Below are 23471 nucleotides of genomic sequence, written 5' to 3' on the forward strand. Positions count from 1 at the left end.
CCTTCACTGGGAGGGTTGGTGACCCTTGGTGAGTCTAGCTTCTCATGAGCTGTTCTTCCTCCTCAGCCTTTTCCTTGTTGTTACTACCACATGCTTGCTTGGCAGGCAGAGAGGCAGGGAGCAAGCAGGCCCTGGCATCTCCTGCTCCTGCTCCTCCTTCTCACTGCCACCGTTGCCTGGGCCAGAGCGAGAGGCAGGGGAACAAGCAGGTTGCAAGGAGGAACAGGAGGAGCAGCTACAGGGTGCTCTTGCCAGTGGGCCCCTACCAAGATGTGGCCCCTTGGCAGCTGCACAAGCATGCCAACCGGTGGCACCAGAGCTGAAACACATCTGTTGTTTCTAAGCTCACGCACGCTCTCTCTCTCTCTGCTGTCTCCCCACACTGCTGCAGTGGAAATGGCCCAGTGGCGGGAGCAGGTGGCTGGGCTCAAAGAGAAACTGCAGAAAGCCACAGGGGCATGAGACGCTGCCGAGGCGAAGGAACGCTGCGACGCATGGCAGAACACACTCAAGGAAAGCCTGTGAGCCACTGCAGCATTCTGTCAGAGGAGAAACACTAGGGGACTCCAACTCCCATCACCCCCACCCCCCCACACACTTCAACTCTTCAAGGATCTCCAGGATCCAAATACCTGTAGGACATGTGATGGTGTTGCACAAAATGCTAGTGTCGCCCCCTGGAGGCTAGTCCAATTTGCCCCGAAGAGGAGAGTCAACTTCAGGCCGGGTCCAACTCGATTTTACTGTTTGCAAACAGTTCGACAGAGGAGCTCACGCTCAAAGCAGAGTCGACCCTGGGCAACCCCCGCACCGCAGTTTTATCACCTCAGCTTGCGTTCCTCAGCCAGCCTGTCACTTTGATTGGTTGCCAGCGGTTTGCTTGGCATCCTTATCTTAGGGTTACTGTCTGCTCATTCCAGGCATGCGCAGCTCTTACAGTACTATGTGCTGCTTAAGACACATACAATGGCTTTTAGGTTACATTTTTACTACACCCTCGCCCTCACCCAGCCCTCGCCCTGACCCTGGGTTAGGGGCTTGGGGGTTCCTGAGCTTGCCGAGAGAATCAAGGGCTGAATGGGGGAGGGGGAGCAGCGTCTCAGGCCCAGGCAGCTAGACTCCCGGAGGCCACGCCGGGTCACCTCGCTCACCGGCCCCTCCGCCAGCCTGATGGCCGCCGCGGAAGCCGAGATATTCAGCCGCCTCCCAGGGCCTGGCCTACTCGGTGCAGGGGGAAGGACGGGCCCTCGCACGCGCCGCCAGAGGCCCCTCTGCAACCCGGGCAGTCTTGCGCCGAGGGCTGCCTTCCACGGACTGCGCCGCGGGGCAGCTCTGCGCCGTGCACAGCCCTCACGTGAAAACGGGCTGCTTACTCGGGAGGCGGCAGCGGGGCCCCGCAGCCTCAGACACGCGCGCTCTCCTCGGCCTCCTGCTCCTTCTCAAGCGCCGCCGCCCTTTCCCCCGAGCTCCCCCCCGCCAATCAGAATCGACTGTGCCTGCTCCCGCCCGCCCATTCGCGCTGACGGCCATGCCCCGCCCCCTGCCCCGCCCCGTGCGGAGGCCTCGGGGCCGTCTTCGAATCAGGATGCCTGTGGCGGGTGAGCAGCTGTTTTTTGGGGAAGCGACTCCAGGTGGAAATACTCCCTGCCGAGTGGTTTTAGGGAGCGGCTGCCGCGACCCCTAGCAGCGCAGTTTCTAGGGTTCATCTCGAAACAGACCGAGAAATCCGAATGTAATACGTAACAGGCGACTGCGGTCTAACATAAAGATCGATAAGCACCATGTCCGAATGGCGTACACGTGTGAGGGTCACGAAAACTCTCCGGGATTATTTTCATCCGTACAAATCTCCCGTACTTCTGAATGGCCAGAGGAATGCAGTGGAATCATGGCCACAGCTCCACAGAAAACAGCGGGGCCCCAATGTTCCTCATGCGTGCAATGGGGGAGGATGCACAGCGGGGCCCCAGCAGTCCCCCCTCCTTGCACGGGGTTCGTAATAGCCCAGTGTCCTGTGGAACGGCCAGAGATGGGTGCAAACTGTGTGAGACGTTTACGGGCACCAACACCAGAGACAAGGTGAACTATTAAACAAGTTAACATGTTAAAGGGAAATTCTGTACATGAGGGAATGCTACTATTTACTTTGCGGGTTTCAAGACTGCTTCCTGACAATTCTGAAGGACTCAGGCGACACTGTAGCTGCTAGATGAAGCCAGACAGCCACCTGTCAGAGATTCTTTGACCTGGATTCCTGCATCAAGCAGGGGGTTGGACTCGATGGCCTTGTAGGCCCCTTCCAGCCCTCCTATTCTATGGTTCTGTGATTCCACAAGCTTCTTAATGATTTCTTTTACCTCAGGCCAAATTCCCTAAACCTTCACCCTAGCCAAATACACCCACAACCAGGTCCAGCTCCTGGGCAGAATCTTTTTCTGTCTCCCAACACTTGTATTTATATTGTCACCAGTCACGCATGTTTTCCCCACACAGAAGGTATAGTTTAATATTCAGGCCTTAGCTGTGCACTACACACTCTGACTCCCAGAGCTTGTATTTATGTTGTATTTATGACCACTGGGACAATTTATCTGGGTTTTGTGCTGCCTGCTTGTGTCACCTTCTTCTGGTAAGGTTTTAGGGCAGCCTCCTGGTATAACACAGCCGCCCTACACCTGATCGTCACTAGCCACGTATGGTTGCCCCACAGAGAAGGAATAGTTCAATATTCAGGTCTTAGCTATGCATTTTCTCCTCAGCTTTCCCCTAGTCCTTCTAAAACACCACCCACCAAACAGCAGATCGTCTCCCTCACTGACTACCACAGGCTGACTAGCTCCAGCTGACTTTTCCCGCTCTTTTCCACCTGGCTACACTCCCCAGCCCCTCAGAATCGACTTTACCCGCTCCCGATGAGATTTCCTCTCCCCAGCACTGCCACCACCTATGGGTTAATTAGTTAATGTATTAAAGGGATACTTTGTACATGAGGGAATGCTAATATTTACTCTGGGGTTTTCAAAAGACTGCTTAGTGACAATTCCAGAGGACTCAAGAGTCACTGTAGCTCCTACAAGTCTCTTAATGACTTCTTTTACCTCAGGCCAAATTCCCTAAACCTTCACATTAGCTAATTACACCCACAACCAGGTCCAGCTCTTGGGTGCCGTCTTTCTCTGACTCCCAGAGCTTCTATTTACGTTGTATTTATGACTGCTTGGACAGTTTCTTTGGGTAAATTGTACAGTGTTTTACTGCCTGCTTGTATCACCTTCTGGGAAAATCATAGGGCAGCCTCCAGGCATAACACATGTACTACAGCTTTCCCCTAGTCCTTCTAAAACGCCACCCACCAAACACCAGACCTTCTCCCTCACTGACTACCACAGACTAACTCCAAGGATTGGATCCCATGGGGGCCTATCCAGCTCCTACTGCTGGTGGGCATGATGTAGCGCTTCCAGGGGCATCCCCTAAACCAGTGGAGACGAGTTTCTACTCTCACCCAGCTGTCTTTTTGCCACAGGATACACAACAAGCCAGGGAGTTTCAGAAAAACATCTATTTCTGTTTTATTGACTATTCTAAAGCCTTTGACTGTGTGGATCATAACAAATTGTGGCAAGTTCTTGGTGGTATGGGGATACCAAGTCGTCTTGTCTGCCTCCTGAGGAATCTGTATAACGACCAAGTAGCAACGGTAAGAACAGACCACGGAACAACAGACTGGTTTAAGATTGGGAAAGGAGTACCGCAGGGTTGTATACCCTCACCCTACCTAGTCAACCTGTACGCAGAACACATCATGCAACGTGCTGGGCTTGATGAATCCACGGCTGGAGTTAAAATCGCTGGAAGAAGCATTAACAATCTCAGATATGCAGTGAGGAGGAATCATAGAATCATAGAATAGTAGGGCTGGAAGGGGCCTACAAGGCCATCGAGTCCAACCCCCTGATCAATGCAGGAATCCAAGTCAGAGCATCCCTGACAGGTGGCTGCCAGCCTCGTCTTGAAGGCCTCCAGTGTGGGAGAGCCCACCACCTCCCTAGGGAATTGGTTCCATTGTCGTATTGCTCTAACAGTCTGGAAGTTTTTCCTGATGTTCAGCCGGAATCTGGCTTCCTGTCACTTCAGCCCATTATTCCGTGTCCTGTACTCTGGGATGATTGAGAACAGATCCTGGCCTTCCTCTCTGTGACAACCTTTCAATTACTTGAAGAGCGCTACCCTATCGCCCCTCAGTCTTCTCTTCTCAAGGCTAAACATGCCCAGTTCTTTCAGTCTCTCCTCACAGGGCTTTGTTTCCAGTCCCCTGATCCTCTTTGTTGCCCTCCTCTGTACCCTCTCCACTTTGTCTGCATCCTTCTTCAAGTGTGGTGCCCAGAACTGGACACAGTACTCCAGATGAGGCCTAACCAGTGCTGAGTAGAGGAGAACTAGTACTTCCCGGGACTTGGAAGCTATGCTTCTATGAATGAAGCCCAAAAGAGGATTTGCCTTTTTTGCAGCCATATCACATTGTTGGCTCATATTCAGCTTTTGATCTACAACAATTCCAAGATCCTTCTCGCTTGTAGTGTTGTTGAGCCACAGATCCCCCATCTTGTAACTGTGCATTTGGTTTCTTTTTCCTAGGTGCAGAACTTGGCATTTACCCCTATTCAATGTCATGCTGTTGTTTTCTGCCCAGCGCTCCAGTCTATCCAGATCACTTTGAATTTTGTTTCTGTCTTCCAAAGTATTAGCTATCCCGCCCAATTTTGTGACATCTGCAAATGTGATCAGCATTCCCTGCACCTCCTCCTCCAAGTCATTCATAACAATGTTGAAGAGCACTGGGCCCAGGACTGAGCCCTGTGGTACCCCACTCGTTACCTCTCCCCATTTTGAGAAGGTCCCACTGATAAGCACTCTTCAAATCCGATTCTGTAGCCAACTGTGGATCCACCGGATCGTTGTTCCATCTCGCCCACTTTGAGCTAGTTTGCTCATCAGGATATCATGGGGCACTTGGTCGAAAGCTTTGCCGAAGTCGAGGTATATGATGTCTACGGTGCTCCCACGGTCTACAAGGGAGGTTACTTGATCAAAAAATGAGATCAGATTCGTCTGGCAGGACTTGTTTTTGACAAATCCATGTTGGTTTCGAGTAATCTGCATTGTTGTCAAGGTGCTTCCAGATGGATCGCTTTATCATCTGCTCCAGAATTTTCCCAGGGACTGATGTCAGACTGACTGGTCTGTAGTTCCCAGGTTCCTCCTTTTTATCCTTTTTGAAGATAGGGACAACATTAGCCCTCCACCAGTCATCTGGCACTTCCCCCGTCCTCCATGATTTCTCAAAGAGAATAGACAGCGGTTCTGAGAGTTCTTCTGCCAGTTCCTTTCTTAGTCTAGGATGCAGTTCATCTGGCCCTGGAGATTTGAACTCATTCAAAGTAATTAGGTGTTCCTTGACCGTATGCCTGTCAATCTCAAGATGCAATCCTGCCCCTTCAGCTTGCACTTCGCCTTTGCCAGGGGGCTCATAGACCCTCTTTTGGGAGAAGACTGAGCCAAAGTAGGAATTGAGCACCTCTGCCTTTTCTTTGTCATCTGTTATCATGTTGCCATCCTTATTTAATAGCTGAACCACCATTTCTTTCCTCTGCCTTTTACTATGCACATAGCTGAAGAAAGCCTTTTTGTTGTTTTTAGCATCCCTCGCTAACTTCAGCTCGTTCTCAGCTTTAGCATTTCTGACACCATCCCTGCAATTCTGTGCTACCTGCCTGTACTCTTCCTTTGTTACTTGGCCTTCTTTCCACTTCCTATATGTGTCCTTTTTTGTTTTCAGCTCATCTCTAAGCTTTTTGAGAAGCCACATTGGCTTCTGTTGTCTTCCTCCTTTTCTTCTTGTTGGAATGGTTTGTAATTGTACCCTGAGAATTTCCTTTTTTAAAAGCTCCCACCCATCTTGGACTCCTTTTCTCATTAGCGTCGCTTGCCATGGGACCTTCCTGATCATTGTTCTGAGTTTATGAAAATCAGCTTTCCTAAATCCAGGGTACGCATTTGGCTACACTCAGCTTTTGCTTCCCTTAGAACCAAGAACTCAAGTACAACATGGTCGCTTTCCCCCAGAGTTCCTGTAACTGCTACTTTATCCACTTTATCTCTGTTGGTTAGGATCAAGTCAAGGATAGCCGATCCTCTAGTTCCTTCTAGCTCCTACTTTCTGTAGGAGGAAGTTATCCGCCATACAAGTCAGGAATTTCCTGGAGGGGCCATGTTTTGCAGAATTTGTCTCCCAACAAATATCGGGGAAATTGAAGTCCCCCATTACTACTACATCATGCTTCCTTAAAACATTGGCTATTTGCTTTTCAAAAGTTTCATCCTCGTCTTCTCCTTGATTGGGTGGCCGGTAGTAGACTCCAACCACCAGGTTCCTTTTATTCTTTGCTCCATTTATTTTGATCCAGATGCTCTCGATGGGGCTACCAAGCTCATCCTCCTGTATTTCTGTGCAGAGATATGTATTTTTCACATACAGCGCAACCGCACATCCCTTTCTGTTCCTCCTGTTCTTTTGGAACAAGTTATATCCTTCAGTTGCTGTATTCCAGTCATGAGAGTCATCCCACCAAGTCTCAGTTATACCTATCAAGTCATAATTTCCCTCCTGTATTAAGAGTTCAAGTTCGTTCCGTTTGTTTCCCATCCTCTGGGCATTAGTGTATCGGCATCGAAGACCACGTGCTTCGTAGTCTGGCTTTCTTCCTACATGTGTCTGAAGACTATTATTGGGCACTATCAAAGCTGTTCTCTCCGTTGCAGTGCATGCTCCTACGTCCATTGTTACACCCAACATTACATCTCCCTTCCCCGTAGGATTCAGTTTAAAGCCCTCCTGATGACATTCTTCATGCTGTGGCCAAACGCATTCTTCCCATCCTTTGTGAGGTGCAACCCGTCCCTTGCCAACAGCCCATCTTCCAGGAAGTGTAGCCCGTGGTCCCAGAATCCAAATATCTCTTGTCGGCACCACCTTTGTAGCCAGTCATTCACCCGGAGTATTTTTCGTTCCCTTTCTAGCCCTCTTCTACCTACTGGAAGGATGGGTGAGAAAACTATCTGGGCCCCAGAGTTCTTGAGTTTCCTTCCCAGAGCTTCAAAGTCTGACGTGATCTCTTCGTAGCTCCGCTTGGCAGTATCATTTCTTCCCACATGGATGAGAAGAAAGGGATACCTGTCAGTGGTCTTACTGAGTGCAGGCACCCTTTCAGTCACGTCTCTAATCCGTCCGCCTGGGAGACAACATACCGGGCGAGTCCACGGGTCTTCGTGACATACTTGGGTCTCACGATCCCACGCAGCAAGGAGTCTCCCACTACTCCCACTCTTCTTCTTGTTGTAGGCCTGGGTTTCATCGCCTCTGTTTGACTGACCTTCAGCCTCTTGCTCACTCTCATGCAGGTTCCCCTGTGATTCTTCCTCTGCAGGCTGTCCTCCAGTCTCATCTGCAAGTACCTGGAATCGGTTCCACAGCTCCACTGCTTCCACTGGTGCAGAGTGGCGTCTAGTTCTTCTCCTAACTGTCACCCTTTTCCACGGAGTATCCACTACTCCATTTTTCTTCACCTCAGCATTTCCCACTTCTGCCTCCTCTTGCTGTTGCTCTTCAAGCTTCGGTCTGCCCTTTGCTGCTGTAGTTCCCCCATTCTGTCCAAGAACGCTTCGTGTTCTCTTATTCCCCGGAGGGTCGACAGTCGCCGCTCCAGTCTGCTTACTTTTTCTTCCAGCAGCGTCATCAACTTGCACTTGTTGCAGGCGTGGGCCATGCTGATCTCAGGCAAGAAAACAAACATGGCACAGGCCTTGCAGGCCACCACCACTGGAGAGTCCTGTCCTTTTCCCTTTTTGTGTCTAGCTTTGTGATTGTTCTAGACTAGCTTGTGCCTGCTCAGTATAGGTTAAAAGCAGAGTCCCACTGGTGTGGAAGTGTGTGTCACAAGACAAATGAATGAAAAATGTTAGTTAAAAAAATAATTTGAAAAAATGAAAAAAAAATAAAAAAATGTTAGGGACCTCCCCCTGGACCTCCCCTGCCGAACTTCCCCTGGAAGGCTTCCCTGCCCCTGGCAGCACGTCCCATGGTCCTTCTGTCATCCTACGCATTCTCCTCTTGCAATCCTGCCTCTGTCCCCAGGGCCACAGAGTGGAAAGGGGACAACAGGGTCAGCGCCGCTCAGCTTAAGTGGAGGAAAGGAACAGTGCCAGAACAGCAGCCTGGCCAACGGACAGGCTAGCTGTGCTTCCTTTGGAGCCAGCCACGGGAAGAAGGCGGTCGTGCCGGAGGAGAGCCCCAGCCTTCCCGTTCCTCCTCCGTTCAGTCGTTCTCAAACCCCCCTCCCGTGGGAGGAAAGCAGCTACCGAGGGGTCGCTTCGACGTGGGGAAAACAGGAGAATGGGAAAGCACCTCCAGATTGGGGGGGGGGGGGAGACTACGCCCCAGGACAAGCCCCGAAAGCCAGGGAGCCGCAGTTCTCCGGAGACCCGGCAGGAGGCGCCAGCCGCGCCGCGGCGCCCTCGGCTGGCCTCGCCTCCGCCGCCGGCTCCCCCCCGCGCTGCTTCCGCGGCCGCGTCGCTTCCGCCCGCCCCGCCAGCCAATGGCAGGGCCTGCGCACGGCTCGCAGGCCGCGGCCCAGAGACGGGGCGGAGGGAAGCGCCCGCGCGCGCCGCGCTCCCCGTTCGCGGGACGGGCGCTCGGCGCAGGCTCCGCTCTGCCTGCGGATCTCTGCGGCGCGGCAGCTGCCCTCCGCTTTCCGCTCGGGGCGCAGCCGCGGCCGAAGCTCGCCGGCGGATCGGGGGGAAGCAGCAGGTGGAGCGGGGGCGGCCGGCGCCCACCGGGGAGGAGCCGGCTCTTCCGCGGCCCGGCTTTGCGGGGAGGGCGGAGCGGCCTGCTCCTGCGCGCATCCAGCGCGCATCCAGCGCGGGTGACCGGGAGCCCTTCCGGGGGCGAGCGTGCGGGGCGCCGCCTTCTCTGAGCCGCGCCGTTCGCCGACCGCGTGCCGCGACTTGCGCGGGCTGCGCCCGCCTTCGGCAGCCGCTTTGCCGCGGGGCTGCTCATGCTGCGGTCCCGCGCTAGGCGACTTGAGAGGGAGCAACGCCGGATGTGGTTTTCTTTGAAGACAGCAGCCCGAAAGGCTTCAATCTCACACGTTCTTGCCCAGAATTCCCACAAGATTTGCAGCGGTTTGACCGATACAGATCAGATGTGTGGGATGCGATGCTCGGCTCCGTGCGCTGAAGCGCGTCAGCGTCCGGAGCGGGGAGGGGGCGTCTAGCCAGTCGTTAAGTCTGATAGGGATTGTTCTATATGTAGCTTATACACATGTAAGCTGTTCCACGGTTTGCATTCCCGAAATGTTTCTTTCGAACTTCAGCATTAAGATGCACACTCCAATCTTGTATAAGTTGGTTCTGAAGGCTACATCTAAGGATTCAAGCTGGCTTAATCATTCAGACACGTCTGCAAATGGTGAGCTGTTTTTACACCTTCCGCGCTTAGTTTCCTCAAGGCCTCCATCTCCTCACACCTGTATCCTCACCATTAAAGTGATTATTAAGGCAATTAAAATTGTGTTTTTTAAATTCAGACAGCTAACAAGGGGTCAGCTATTTTTTTAAACTACACAGTACACATGCCCATACTTTGTAAGGTGGTCAGATACTTCTGCACTTTTAAGAATGAATTTCTGCAACTATATGTTGTTGAAGGGTAAGAAGTTTTGCCTGCTGCCCCTCTTCCCTAACCACTAAATGGGGGGAGGGGACAGGATATGGCTAGAAGCAAAGAAAGAGTGCCGAGGGGGGAGAGATAATTTTGTAGGGTGTGGCCCTCTGCCAAAGCCGTTCATCTGTTCAGAAAAAGAAGCTGACTCCTGTCACTTTATTCAGAGGCTGCAGAGTCACAACATGATTGGCAGAACAGAGCAATAAAAAGCTCCCTCTCTTCAAGGCTCCATTTCTCCAATACCTGCCAGTGGTAAAAATGCCAAAGTTTTCCTGAGGTCAGCCCCCATCAGTGTAATGAGCGAATGAGGTAACACTGAGCTACCTCCCAAGGTCGTTGTGAGGGCTACCGAGATAATACTTAGGGAGATCAGGACATGACTTGGCATTTATATCTATGGTGGGAGGCAGTAACTATCGGGTGGGGGGCTCCTGCATTTTCATGCAGATCGTTCATGCTCGGTTTCCCTCATCCGTCCCACAGACTACGTAGGGGTGGCCCCTAAGGACGCCCACTACCACAGCCAGGGGTGTTGCCAGGTCATTACAAGATCCAGGGCACAGGCCCATAACACAAATTTGCACGCGCGTATATATATATAGTCTATCTGAGCCTAAGCATACTTCTAATATATCTATATATCTGCATATATCCTAATATATCTATACAGGTGTGGGTGTGGTGTGCGCAGGTGCTGTGCTTCCATGTGTGTATAAATTACATACATACATACATACGAAGTGTGCACTGACCCCCACCCCACTTCAACTCAGACCCCGATTCACCATTTGGGGAAACATCCTGCTTCTGCTCAGGCCAGTTTGTAGTCAGACCACCTCAGCTCAGCACCAAACCCGAGTCAAGGTTTGGCAAAACGAGTCTTTATGCTTCCTGCTGACTACCATGGGAAATCAGGGGGAAAAAACTAACTTTTTTCTCTTGGTCAGAGCTGGATGATAATTTCAGGCATGGTAGCCCCCTAGAAGGGGATTGCACCTGCCCAATGTCAGGAAAATAGGTGTGGGGTTTATACTTTGATTTTCTTTTAAAGGGAACTGCCAATAACATCTGTGTTACTTGGAAGAACTGGATAAATGTTTCAGGATTCATTGCTACATCAGAGATGATGTCTGCCTAATTTCAGAATGATGGCTACAAGGGTTTTTGTGCAAAGGCGGCCTTGACTTTTTGAGGTCTCCAAAAGAGGACACACGTATCTCCCCGTTTTCCTTGTAGACTGTTCTGAAAATTACAGACCCCCCTAGAGTTGTCCCGAAGTAAGAAACCAGCAAAGTTTCAGAAGGACAGGTGCAGCAGTTGATGTGGAAGGGGCGTTCTCCAATTTGGGGGAGGGAGGGATTTGCTTTCCCTTCCCTTCCCCAATAGTCTTTGAGTAAATTTGTCTGAAAATGCAGAGGTCATTAGAGGTGTCCCCCAGGCAAGCAACCTGAAAAGTTTCAGAAGTACATGCATGCATGCAAATTTAGAATGGCTAGAATGTATTTACATTGCACCAACATTGGCAGCAGGGGAACATGGGTGGGAAGGTGCTGTTGCACTCATGTCCTGCTTGCGGGTTTCCCATAGGCATCTGGTTGGCCACTGTGTGAGCGGAATGCTGGAGAAGATGGACCTTGGTCTGAGGCAGCACGACTCTTAGGTTCTTAAATATGAAGTGCCTCTGCCCATGTGCAGAATGCTTTCCTTTCACCACGGAGCACCGAGATTCTCCCCCTACCAATGCTGTTTCCCTCCATGCAACCATCCCTCCTCAGCCTGCCATCCTCCAGCAACTCTTCACAGAAACAGATGTCCTTTTTGTGTAACTCTCCTCCACCTCCTCCTTGTTCTGCACAAGCTCTCATTGTATCTTCCTCCCAGAACCATATCAATATGGTGTATCAGCATGGTGATACAATGAGAACTAGAGCATGCAGGACAAGGAAGAGGCGCCAGCAGAGGAGCGGCAGCAGCACTAGCACTGAAACCGCAGAACAGTGATGACTTGATGACAATCAGAGAATCAGAACAGGAGGTTGGGAGGGGCCTGCAAGGCCATCCAGTCCAACCCCCGGCTCAGCACAGGAATCCAAGTCGGGGCATCCCTGGCAGGTGGCTGTTCAGCCTCGTCTTGAAGGCCTCCAGGGTGGGAGAGCCCACCGCCGCCCTAGGTCATGGGTTCCATTGTCGTATTGCTCTGATAGGAGGTTTCTCCTGATGTCCAGCTGGAATCTGGCTTCCTGTCCCTGGAGCCCATGATTCCATGTCCTGCACTCTGGGGTGATCGAGAAGAGATCCTGGCCTTCCTTTCTGGGACAACCTTTCAGGTCCTTGAAGAGCGCTCTCCTACCTCCCCTTAGTTTTCTCTTCTCAGGGCTCAACATGCCCAGTTCTTTCCATCTCTCCTCACAGGGCTTTGTTTCCAGTCCTCTGATCATCTTTGTTGCCCTCCTCTGAACCTTTTCCAGCTTGCCTGCATCCTTCTTCAAGTGCGGTGCCCAGAACTGGACACAGTACTCCAGATGAGGCCTAACCAGAGATGAGTGGAAGGGAACTAGTACCTCCCGGGATTTGGAAGCTATGCTTCTATGAATGCAGCCCAAAAGAGCATTGGCCCTTTTTGCAGCCACATCACATTGTGGGCTCATCTTCAGCCTGTGATCAATGTAGGTGTCCATGAAAAGAGAATAAACTAAGAGGGGCAATTCCAGAGTAAATCCTAGTGTGGAAGCATCAAAGGAGTCCCATAGAGTAGAAGTGGGAGAAAAAATACACAGGGTTTAGGTAAAGGTGGGTATTTATTCATGATGATTGGTGAGAAGGAAGGGCTCTATATTACGGTTGACTTCAAAATAGTCAGGCAAGTCTTTGGCTGCAAGTTGAGCTAGTTTTATTTTTTATTTTAAACGGAAAGCTTAAAGCTTTCCCCCCCTATCATAGGTGACAGGACACAATAGCAGTTACATCCGTCTTGTGTCGAAATTGACCAGTGCTTTTACCATAGATCACTGGGAATGATCATCTTCTTAGGAGATACCCACAGTGGCATGATGGGCAACCAAGCCTGGTTTAAATCTGTAGTGCCGGCTGTGCTATACTATTCCTACGATATACACTACAGCCTCTATAATGTTGGAGCCAGACAAGAACATTCTTTTCCAGGGAACTGGAGGGGGTATGATAGGGGCATTGTCAAACGCTTGTCCCAAGATTGTTTCTGGGCTGTGCAACATTTTGGCCATATATGATAAAAGACGCAAACATGCAAAGCATATTCTTCAGGCATGCCAAGCTTGCCACCTTCCCTTCGCTTAAGAACTATTGCCTCCCTCCAATGTATGATGGAAAAGCTATTAGGCTTCTAACAACTAGCATCAAGGACAGAGGTTTTACGTGTAAATCTGGGCCAATTTTTGTGGAGAAAAAGGACTGAGCCAGAAGCTTCTTTCCAGTCATGTCACACATATGGAGTGGCTTCTTCTTCTTCAGATGGCTTGCCAGGAACATCGGGCGGGGTTCGGAGGCCTTTGAGCTCGTGGCAGCCTCCATGATTAACGTATGAGGTCTCAGTGCCAGAAAGCTCTATCACATCCAGCTTGCACTCCAGTTTCTACAAGAAACAAAGGTAAATGGGGGAAATATAGTTACAAATGTTTTGCATTATAATGTGTATTGGATGCAGGAGGTCCCAGGCTCAATCCCTAGCATCTTCAGGTAGGGTTGGGACAGATTTTACTTGAAATGCCTGAGGCTCTGGGGAACCTCTGACAGTAAGCTACTGTTCCTATAGCGCTGCAACAATTTTGTCTTGCTCCAGCTATCACTTAAACGAGAGAGACATCCATGAAATGAAAGAGGCATCCATGGGATTTAAAAGTGTGGAATCATCGAATCCCACAATAGTAGGGTTGGAAGGGGCCTGTAAGGCTATTGAGTCCAACCCCCCTTTTCAAGCATCTTCCTATTTTTCTCTCTCTCGGGGAGCCAGATGCAAGGGTGGACAGTGCTGCATTAATACTTCCATGAAGGTGGGAACATTGGTAGACGCAGCTTGTTAGGCGTGGATGAGGAAAGCTGCTCCTTCTAACACAAGCTTCTCTGGAAGAACCTCCCTCTGCCCATAAAAATATCTGCGGCCTATGGCCCAGGAACCATAAGATTGTGCCCTAAAGACAATGGGAGACCTACTGCATGTTAAGACCTTTATTCTGGTTAATTTTTAGAGCCCGTAATTATAGCAAGAGCTTCTAACATAGGCCAAATACTTTCTCCACCTCCCGCCTTTTTTTTTTTAACAACAGAAGGGGTATGGTCCTTAAAATGATTTATCCAGCCACAAATCTCATTTTTTTTCTTTTTAAGCCATCTAACTTAGTGACCACATCACCAACATTAAATGGGAGACACTCCACCTCTGGGTGTTTTTTGCTTCCCCCCCACAGCTGAAATAAAAAATGACCCTTACTCAGACCCTTACCGTGTGGCAACGTGGCCTACGTGTAGTATGGGCCATGCCAGCGACCCACTTCACCAAGCCGCCGCAAAATGGGAACAGTAGGGAGCTGATCTCACAGGGCTCTGCGTGCGCCACAGTCTCCAGAGTCAACTATCACGCTGCAAGTTTTGCTTTACCTGGGGGCGGGGGGCGCACACCTCCAAGACTCACACCCTTCCCTTATCTTCATCAGACCCATCGTAAAAACTTGAAATAGAGGCCTCTTTTCTCACCAGTGACTCAGGTGGTATCTCGCAGTCCTCGAGATTCACAGCTGTGTGGTTATCAGGGCATTTGGCATTCACCACCACTGTATTGATGTGGTACATACGCCCATATATTGTCTGAAAAGCAATCAGATTAATTCTTAAATGGGCTTGTTTCTACCCATAAGGGGTTATTTTGTGTGCTCTTGACCATGTCCTCTTCTGGCTCCAGAACTTGGCACAGTCATGGAATTGCCGGACCGTCCCATGTAAAATTCACAGCCAGAATAATGCCTGCAATTTTTCCTCTAAACCATTTAAAGCAAATGATCTTGTCTTTAGCATCCTCTAGCTAGTATCACCCCAGTCTTACCTGCACCATGATGTGGGTGTCTCCTGGTACCTTGTAGTACGTAGCGTTGTGTTTCTGGTTCAGGTAATTCAGTGCCATCTGGTGAGCTTGGACAGCCTGTTTGTGCAAAATGCTAAACTGCTTTTCCCACATTTGATGGGCTGTTTGCCTGAGACGCTCGTTCAGGCTTGGTGGGGGAGACCTAAACAGCACATTCCCTTGAGCTGGCTGCCCCAGGAGCAGCTCTGAACCAAGGAGCAGAAGACCACACACCCAGGAGTAAGACATGGTCTTTGGAACCACTGGGATCCAGAGTGTCTAGCAGGAGTGGTGGGCAGGCACAGATATAAGGGATGAAGCCCTGCCCTGGAAAGGGAGTATCTCAGGGGCTCCGCTAAGAACGAAAGGGAATGCCACCTGCAACAGCAAGGCCCGCCCACGTATGGCGAAGGAAGCAGAAGGAAGTCTCTTCCCTGTTGTGCCTGCCAATGCACAATTTTGTTTTATAACAGGCTGAGAGCACAAGATGTAGCTACTTTTGGAGAGGGCTTTCATGTGTTCATAATTCGAATGGGTCGTGCACGTGCCAGAAGCTCGGTTTGTCCTTTATCTGTATTTTCTGCATCCATTTCTTTGAAAACATATTTCAGTCATAAAACTTAAAAAAATGTGTTCGAGAGGGAAATCGGGGTGCAGACTTCTGCTTGAAGAATGTAAGCCACCTTCAATGCCATCCACAAGCCACACCGCCTGATGCTTTCCAGATTTAGCCAAGTCATGTCCAGTACTTTCTAGAATAAGAGCCTTCTAAAAACAGTATCTAAGGGTGCATTCCTGGGGCTGTCAGTCAGTGGCTAGATGGCCAAAGGACTGGTCAGCTCCTGGGAACTGCCCTCAGAGCTGGCACCCCGAGGTCGGTTCCTGGAGTACCGACCTCCATCCCTCCCATGCCACCTCGTAGGCAGGGCGGATTGGCCCTGTGCTCGGGAGAGCAATGTGGAGTGGGGGAAAAGGGGGTTTCCTGGGGGCGGGGAGGTCGGAAGTGCTGGTATGACACTCCCTACTTGTCGTCCGGCCACCCCGCCGAGGTCCCACTGCTAGACAGCCAATTTCGGCTGTCTAGCCACAACAGCAGGGCAGTGGGAGCGCGGCGGCGATGTGCTCCTCACCACTCCTCCCACCCTGCAGTGCGTTCGGAGGCGAATGAAAGGAAGCAGCACCCTCCTTGTAATACGAACACTACTGGAGGCTCCGAACAGCAAGGATGCTATAAAAAACTCTAATGATTTGAAGCTGTATTTTCAGGAGGGATAAAAACTAATCAATACCGTTCTTTTTGGCTAGCGTATTTTACATGTCTAAGAAAGAACCTTGCGGGTCAGGTGAACAATGTGGTTTTGTTGCATGCCAGGATGGACGGTCCTCAAGGGAGAGCTGCTGATGGAGCCATCTGCACAACGCACACGGCTCGTGGCTTCAGAGGCTACGGGAACTGCTCACACAGTAGATGGTGGTGCAGTGATCCTGTGGCATGACAACTACTGGTGGGAGGAAAGCTACTTCATTTAGGTGACAGCACACGAGTGAAGATGCTTGTGAATCACCTTGCTCCTTCAAAACAGACACAGCCAACAGGATGAGGTTGTAAGCTTATCAAGCTTCCCTCGCCAGCTCTAAAATGACGACTCTCAAGGCCCATCTAACCTCCCTTGTCAATAGCAGCAGCCAGCCAGATGCTGCTGGGACGCTCCAGAGCAGAGGAAGTTCGCGTCCCGTTCGCCACCCAGCATCCACCACTCCTGGTCTCTGAGCTAGAGCTGCTCATAAGTCTGAAAATCTCAGGCCTGGACATCTTTTTCTGGAGTTTTGTAATGCTCACCTGAAAGAAGAGGCCCCAAGTTTAGACACCCCAAACTCATCTCTAGTTTAAACTCCCAGAGGTTGCGTTCGGATGTCCCTTTAAGCCATAGTGGCTTAATGAACTACTCAGTAGCTTATTTGTGAAATAGTCCATCATGACTGAACGACAACAACAACCATGATGCCCCATCACACGACCGGGCTAACAAGTTACTGTAATTAAGCTACTGTGAGTAATCTGAGTCATCCCGTCCCATAGAATCATAGAATAGTAGGGTTGGAAGGGGCCTACAAGGCCATCCCGCTGCAGTCCTCCCGCCCAAGCTGTTTCACCCATTGACAACATTGCCACAGCCTGTTTCAACCTTCCACAATATCCCAGCGAGGTGTGGGGTGAAGTACAGGGGCTTAATTCAGTGCTTCCAGCATCACCCTGACAAGCTGTGTTTGTGTGTGTGGGGGGGTGGCTCTAAAGTGCAGGACGTTTCCAGGATTGGGACCAAACTTCATATACAGCCTCTCCAATTGGGAGGCACCCAATACATCATCAGAAACCTGCACGATTACCCCAAAGGAGGGAAAATCCTGGGTGCACCATAAACGGGGTAGCAACTATGACACCTTGGAGGTTTGCAGGATAGGGACAAAACCCGCAATTGTGCATTTCCCCCCATAGCCATTGCTGGCATAGATGCCTTTAATGTCATCAAAATTGGCCAGGTAAGTCTGGGGGTAGAACCTGCGTGCCATTGCTATGCCCTCCCCCTCACTTGACCACCCAACGTCAGGACACATCCCTGACTCTGTGCTGTTTCCCCACAGGCTCTGCTCTTCCTTTCTGTTGCTGTGGGAAAGCGGGGCAGGTGGGCAGTGTACAGTGGTGCCACAGTTTCTCTGTACGTTCTCAAGGCACAGGCTCTCTAGCCCCGCAGGATGCAAGCATACAAGTATAGGACTCTGGATCACGTTAAAGTGCAAATGCGATATCCGGAAGAAGTGCGTTCGTGCTTTAACAGCAGACGTACCTAGAACAACGAAAACTTAATTTGGGGGACGCAGGGCTTCGTATACAGGCAATATTGATTCAGACACTGTGAATCCACGGCAGGATTCATAGGCATCTAGCCCCATTGAAAGGGACTCTGGACAATGCTTGCCCGAAAAAATGGGGGTAGCTCTTTTGCATTCGATTGCTAATGTGCAATTTCTCCTTAGCATGGAATAAGAGAAAATTGTCTATTATGCCTGCAGCGGGGTTTTCCGGGTCCACCGCTGCATTTAAGGTCAATAGCATTTCCAAAAAAAGAAAGGAACAATGAAAGAAAGGCAACCAAAACCACCTCTTAAATTTTGCTTGTTTTTTAAAAAAAGAATCTAGAGAGAAAGAAACAAAGAACAAGGAAGGTTGGCTGAATAATTCAGAAGGGCGGCGGGGGGGGGCGGGAGGTAGCCTAAGAACAAGGCAAGGCAAGGAGGAAACTAACAATGTTGGGTTTTTTAATAAATTACCTAGAACAGAAACAAGGGGAATAGTTGAAATGAAAAGGGCTGGGTGGGAAAGAATAAGAACAAAGCTGCAGTGCAACACGCCCCATAGATGTAGCCAACTAACCCACACAGCTCTCAAACTGTAACCACCAGTTCTCTCTCACGCAATGAAACAAACAGAGGCTGATCTCCAATATATCCAGTATCGCCCGCCCTCCCGCTGTCACTGATTGGAGACTGCTGGGTTAAGTTCAGCCCTAATTTGGCAACTACAGTCGCCATTCGCCAAAGGTCCCTCCCTCCCTCCCTCCCCCCACCCCCTCCCCTCCCTCCCCCTCCCCAATCTTTCCCAAGTTGATGCATTTTGGAGACGGGCTGTCTGGGCTTCAGAAGGCATCAGACCAGCTCTGAATCTCCAAGGCGGACCGGGGCGCTTCGGCGGTGACCAGCCTCACGTTGAGCACCCTGGTGCTGGTCGGATTTGCTTCGGATTGCACTGAGCCAGCCCTGAAGTGCCCCAATTCACATCAGGATTCAGATTCAGCGCATTCAGATGCATAGCCCTGGTTTAAGGCACCCCTTCCGGAGGGTCCATGCACAGTCACGGAGACCATGAAATCCTGCGCCACTCCAGACGAGGGGCCCTCCGCGTGAAAGCAGACATCCCCCAGCATCAACCATCTGGCGACGTCAACAGCGCCCCCGAGGCCAGCTGTGACAGGGAGTCTGTTGAGCAGCAGGGTGGGCAGTGCACCAACAGAATCCCCAACCCATCCCCTGGCCTAACACAAGGTGAAAACCCTCCGGACCGGTAGTCGGAATGAAGGGAGCCTGCAGAGGGAGTTGGAGCACCTACACACCACAGCAACTCCCTCTCCAGCCCTCGGGTCGCCCCTGACACCGAAGCAAGCACCCCGGTGGGCAGAGCTGGGAGAGACTGGCTCCTCCCTGCGCGCCCACCAGGTCCGGTTACACGTGCCAGAACAGCCGCCTCAGCCACTATTAAGTCATGGATGAGGGAGGTCTTACTTTGAACCGATCTGGCATTTCAAAGCAGCATCAGGAGACCCGAGGGCAGGCTGAGAGGGCAACCACCAAACCTGCCAGTGGGCGGAGGGCTGGACATGTACACCAATGCCCTATTCTCAGGTTCTTCTAGTAATCACATGGCTGCATGCGCACCAAATTCAGCTTTCTGGAGAACTGTTTTGAATTCTGAGAGACAGTAAAACTTCTATTTTTCCAGTGAACAGGGAATGTTGGGGTGCACACAGACCAGATTTCATAAGGAAGCAACTGAAAAATGTTGATACTCCCCGCGATTCAGGAAGAGAGCTCTTAATGGATGTATTGTTCACCTATCCAAATTTGGGTTCACCCACCCATAAGTGGATGCTAAGCGCCAAATAAAACTTCCCATGCCACCATCATCCAAAGTAAATGCAAATCTTGTTCTCAACTTGAACTTTTCAAAAAGGCCAAAAGCCGTTAGGAACAGTCATTAGACTGTTACCAAGTTTCCTTATTTATTTCAGAAACAGTAACTTTCAAGCTGCAAAAGAGCCAAAGTCCCAAGGCATCGTCTGAAGGCACATGAGGCAGCCACCGTGCTGAAGCTAAGCGGGTTTGGGTCTGGTCAGTGCTTGGAAGGGAGACCCCTGGGAACCACATGCAGCCACCTTGAGTTCCATGATGGAAGAAAGGTGGGAATACAAATGTAATAAATAAATAAATAAATAATCATAATGTAAGATTAAACTGCACTGTTTGCCAACAGTGGCCAATCCGGGTGACCGGTGGGCACTACATTTGCTCCATGTATGGGGAGGAGCTGAAGGTGCCCCAGGATATTTGCAGTCACTGGGGTGTAAGATACGAAGTACACGTCCTCCTCCGCCATTTCAATGTCACCATGGCTGGCACAGTGCCAATGTCCCGTCTGCATGATGGGCTGGTTGCTCTGGATTCATTCCTGCCAAGGGTTCTTATCAGTTTAAACACTAAACAAACACACGGGTGTAGTTATCTTAATTGCCAGTAACATTACTGACATCAGTTTAAGGCAGGTAAATAACAGACGTGACGAGGGAGAAGCCACATCACACTGTTGGCTCATATTCAGCTTGTGATCAACAACAAACTGGGGAGGGGTAACGAGTGGGGTACTGCAGGGCTCAGTCCTGGGCCCAGTGCTCTTCCACATTTGTATTAATGACTTGGAGGAGGAGGTGCAGGGAATGCTGATCACATTTGCAGATGACACAAAATTGGGCGGGATAGCTAATACTTTGCAAGACGCGGGCGGCCGTTCCTGCGGGGCGGGAGGCCCTGCAGGGAGAATCCTAGAATCCTAGGATAGTGGGGTTGGAAGGGGCCTGCAAGGCCATCGAGTCCAACCCCCTGCTCAATGCAGGGATCCAAGTCACAGCGTCCCCGACAGGTGGCTGCCCAGCCTCGTCTTGAACGCCTCCAGTGTGGGAGAGCCCCTCCACCTCCCTAGGTAAATATCCTCCTTAGGATATTGTAGAGTTGTGAAAAGTGCAGGAAAGGGCAACTAAAACGATGGTGGTGCTAGAGCAACCCCCCAGTGAGGAAAGGTTACATCTGGGACTGATTAGCGTAGAAAAAAGGCGGTTGAGACATGGCAGATACAAAAAAATCTATGCCTAGTGTGGAGAAAGTGGGTAGCGAGACATTTTTCTTCCTCTCCGATAATACTAGGACCCAATGGGGTCCTCCTATGAAGCTGGATGGTGGGAGATTCAGGGCAGATTAAAGGAAGGACTTCCTCACACAGCTAGGGATGGCAGAGAATTCCGCCACGGATCTCGGTGAGGCCAAATGCCAGTGCATTCGGCCCCCCGAACTCCGTGGCGGAAAGGCCTGCCACCCCCCCGCGGATCCCCCCCGGGACGAGACTTACCTGGGGCGGATCTTCCAGGCGGCGGCGACTCCGGCGGCGGCCGGTCTTCTGACTGGCTGCCGCCACCGCCATTTCCAGTGTTAAAAAAAAAAAGACATGATAGGCTACGTAAAGATTTACGTAGCCTACCATGGCTAGATTAAAAAAACACACACACACACGACGTGATAGAGATTTACGTAGCCTATCATGTCTGACTTAAAAAAAAACACACGCGCGTGTATGCAAATGGCGGCGGCATACATTTGCATATGTGCGTTGTTGTTTTTTAAGTCAGACGTGATGGGCTATGTAAAGATTTACGTAGCCTATCACGGCTGACTACAGGGACGCAAATGGTGGCGGCTATGGCCGCCGCCATTTGCGTCCCTGGTAGCCAGCGGCCAGATGTCCGGCTGCTGGCGGAGCCAGCTGGCGGCTCTGTGGAATCCCTGCGGAGCGGAGCCAGCTGGCCAGGATTCCGGGGGGAGCGACGGAGCACCTCCCGCCCCCAACGGAACCCGGCGGAGCCAGGTAAGGCCAATTTCGTACATCCCTACACACAGCAGAGTTAAACTCTGCAAGCTGCTCTGGCTGGTCCAGGGACTACAGAAGCAAGCAAGCTCCCAGAGAGAGTGGACAGGGGGAGCAAACAGGAGTTGGCCGGGGGAGTTCGGCAGGGGAGGTCAAGGGGGAGGCCCCTAACATTTTTTGGTCTTTTTGAACTAACTTTTTTTTTCATTTATTTGTCTTGTGACACACACTTCCACACCAGTGGGACTCTGCTTTTAACCTCTACTGAGTAGAGGAACAGGCGCAGGCTAGTCTAGAACAATCACAAAGCTAGACACAAAAAAGGAAAAGAGGCAATGGAAGGACAGGACTCTCCAGTGGTGGTGGCCTGCAAGGCCTGTGCCATGTTTGTTTTCTTGCCTGAGATCAGCATGGCCCACGCCTGCAACAAGTGCAAGTTGATGACGCTGCTGGAAGAAAAAGTAAGCGGACTGGAGCAGTGACTGTCGACCCTCCGGGGAATAAGAGAACACGAAGCGTTCTTGGACAGAATGGGGGAACTACAGCAGCAAAGAGAAGACCAAAGCTTTAGAGCAACAGCAAGAGGAGGCAGAAGTGGGAAATGCTGAGGTGAAGAAAAATGGAGTAGAGGATACTCCGTGGAAAAGGGTGACGGTTAGGAGAAGAACTCGACGCCACTCTGCACCAGTGGAAGCAGTGGAGCTGTGGAAGCGATTCCAGGCACTTGCGGAGGAGACTGGAGGACAGCCTGCAGAGAAGAGCCACAGGGGAACCTACACGAGAGCGAGCAAGAGGCTGAAGGTCAGTCAAGCAGAGGCGATGAAACCCAGGCCTACAACAAGAAGAGTGGGAGCAGTGGGAGACTGCTTGCTGCGTGCGATCGAGACCCAAGCATGTCGCGAAGACCCGTGGACTCACCAGGTGACTGGGAACCCTGCATTGAGCAGGGGCTGGGCTCGATGGCCTTGCAGGCCCCTTCCGACCCCCTGTCCAGGGATTCTAGGATGCTCCCTGCAGGGCCGCCCGCCCGGAGCGGCTGCCCCGCGCCCGGCCCTCGCGCCGCTCCCGAGGCAAAGGGGCAGGACGCCGCCCGGCCGCCGCCCTCAGGGCCCGCGCCAGCCCACCGACTGAGGGCGCCGCCTGCGCCGCGCCGCGCCCCCGCCGTCCCCGGGGCCTCCGCGGCTGGCGCTGCCGGGGCGCGACGGGATCAGCGCCGCGCTCGGGCTCGCTGGCGCGGGGCGAGACGCGGCTCGAGGCCGGGCCCGCCGCGGGAGGCCCCCCCGCCCCGCCGGGGAGGGCCCGGCGCGCCCCCGCCGGCCCAGCCGCGAAGCGCAGCCGCCTCCCTCGGCCGGCGGCCCGCTCTGCACGCGCTCAGGGGCACGCGGGCGCCCTCTGGCGTGGAGCGCCTCTTGTCGAGCCCTGCCCCTGAAGCCACACGGGGCGGCCACCGCAGAGGCGGCGGCGCCGCGCGCCTTCCTCGAACGTCTCCGGCTCGGGGTGGCCGCCCGCCGCAGCGCTCTACTCCCGCGGCCCCGGGCGCGGCGGCCTCCTCGCGGGCCCGTCTTGTCCTCCGCCCCGCGGGGCCCTTGTTGCACAGGCGGCGGGGGCTTCAGGAATTGGACAGCGCAGCATCCCCGCGTCCAGGCCGCCCATCGCGCTGGGGAGAGCCGGCTTCTTTCCAGGCAAGAGACCTGTTCCGGGGGGGCCCCTGCCCATCTGAGATCTGCCCCAGCACCCGTGTGTGTGAGCCTCACGATGAGCTGCTGCTTCAATCCAGGGGTCTCGCCCGCATCTAGCCTGACCCTGCATGGAGCAGGGGGTTGGACTGGATGGCCTTGTAGGCCCCTTCCAGC

General features: G+C 52.0%; 1 long non-coding RNA gene across 1 annotated transcript; it reads right to left on the bottom strand.

The window, feature by feature from the left end:
• Positions 1–12560: 12560 nt before the first annotated feature.
• LOC146334003 (uncharacterized) lies at positions 12561–22927 on the bottom strand. Its single transcript, XR_014786421.1, has 3 exons — positions 22537–22927; positions 14510–14620; positions 12561–13391 (listed from the first exon to the last, which is right to left on the bottom strand). It is a non-coding gene; the product is annotated as an uncharacterized LOC146334003 (long non-coding RNA).
• Positions 22928–23471: the final 544 nt, after the last annotated feature.

This window comes from Heloderma suspectum, chromosome W (assembly GCF_057233095.1).
Source record: "Heloderma suspectum isolate Gila_16-S chromosome W, 16-S_ref, whole genome shotgun sequence".
NCBI lineage: Eukaryota > Metazoa > Chordata > Lepidosauria > Squamata > Helodermatidae > Heloderma > Heloderma suspectum.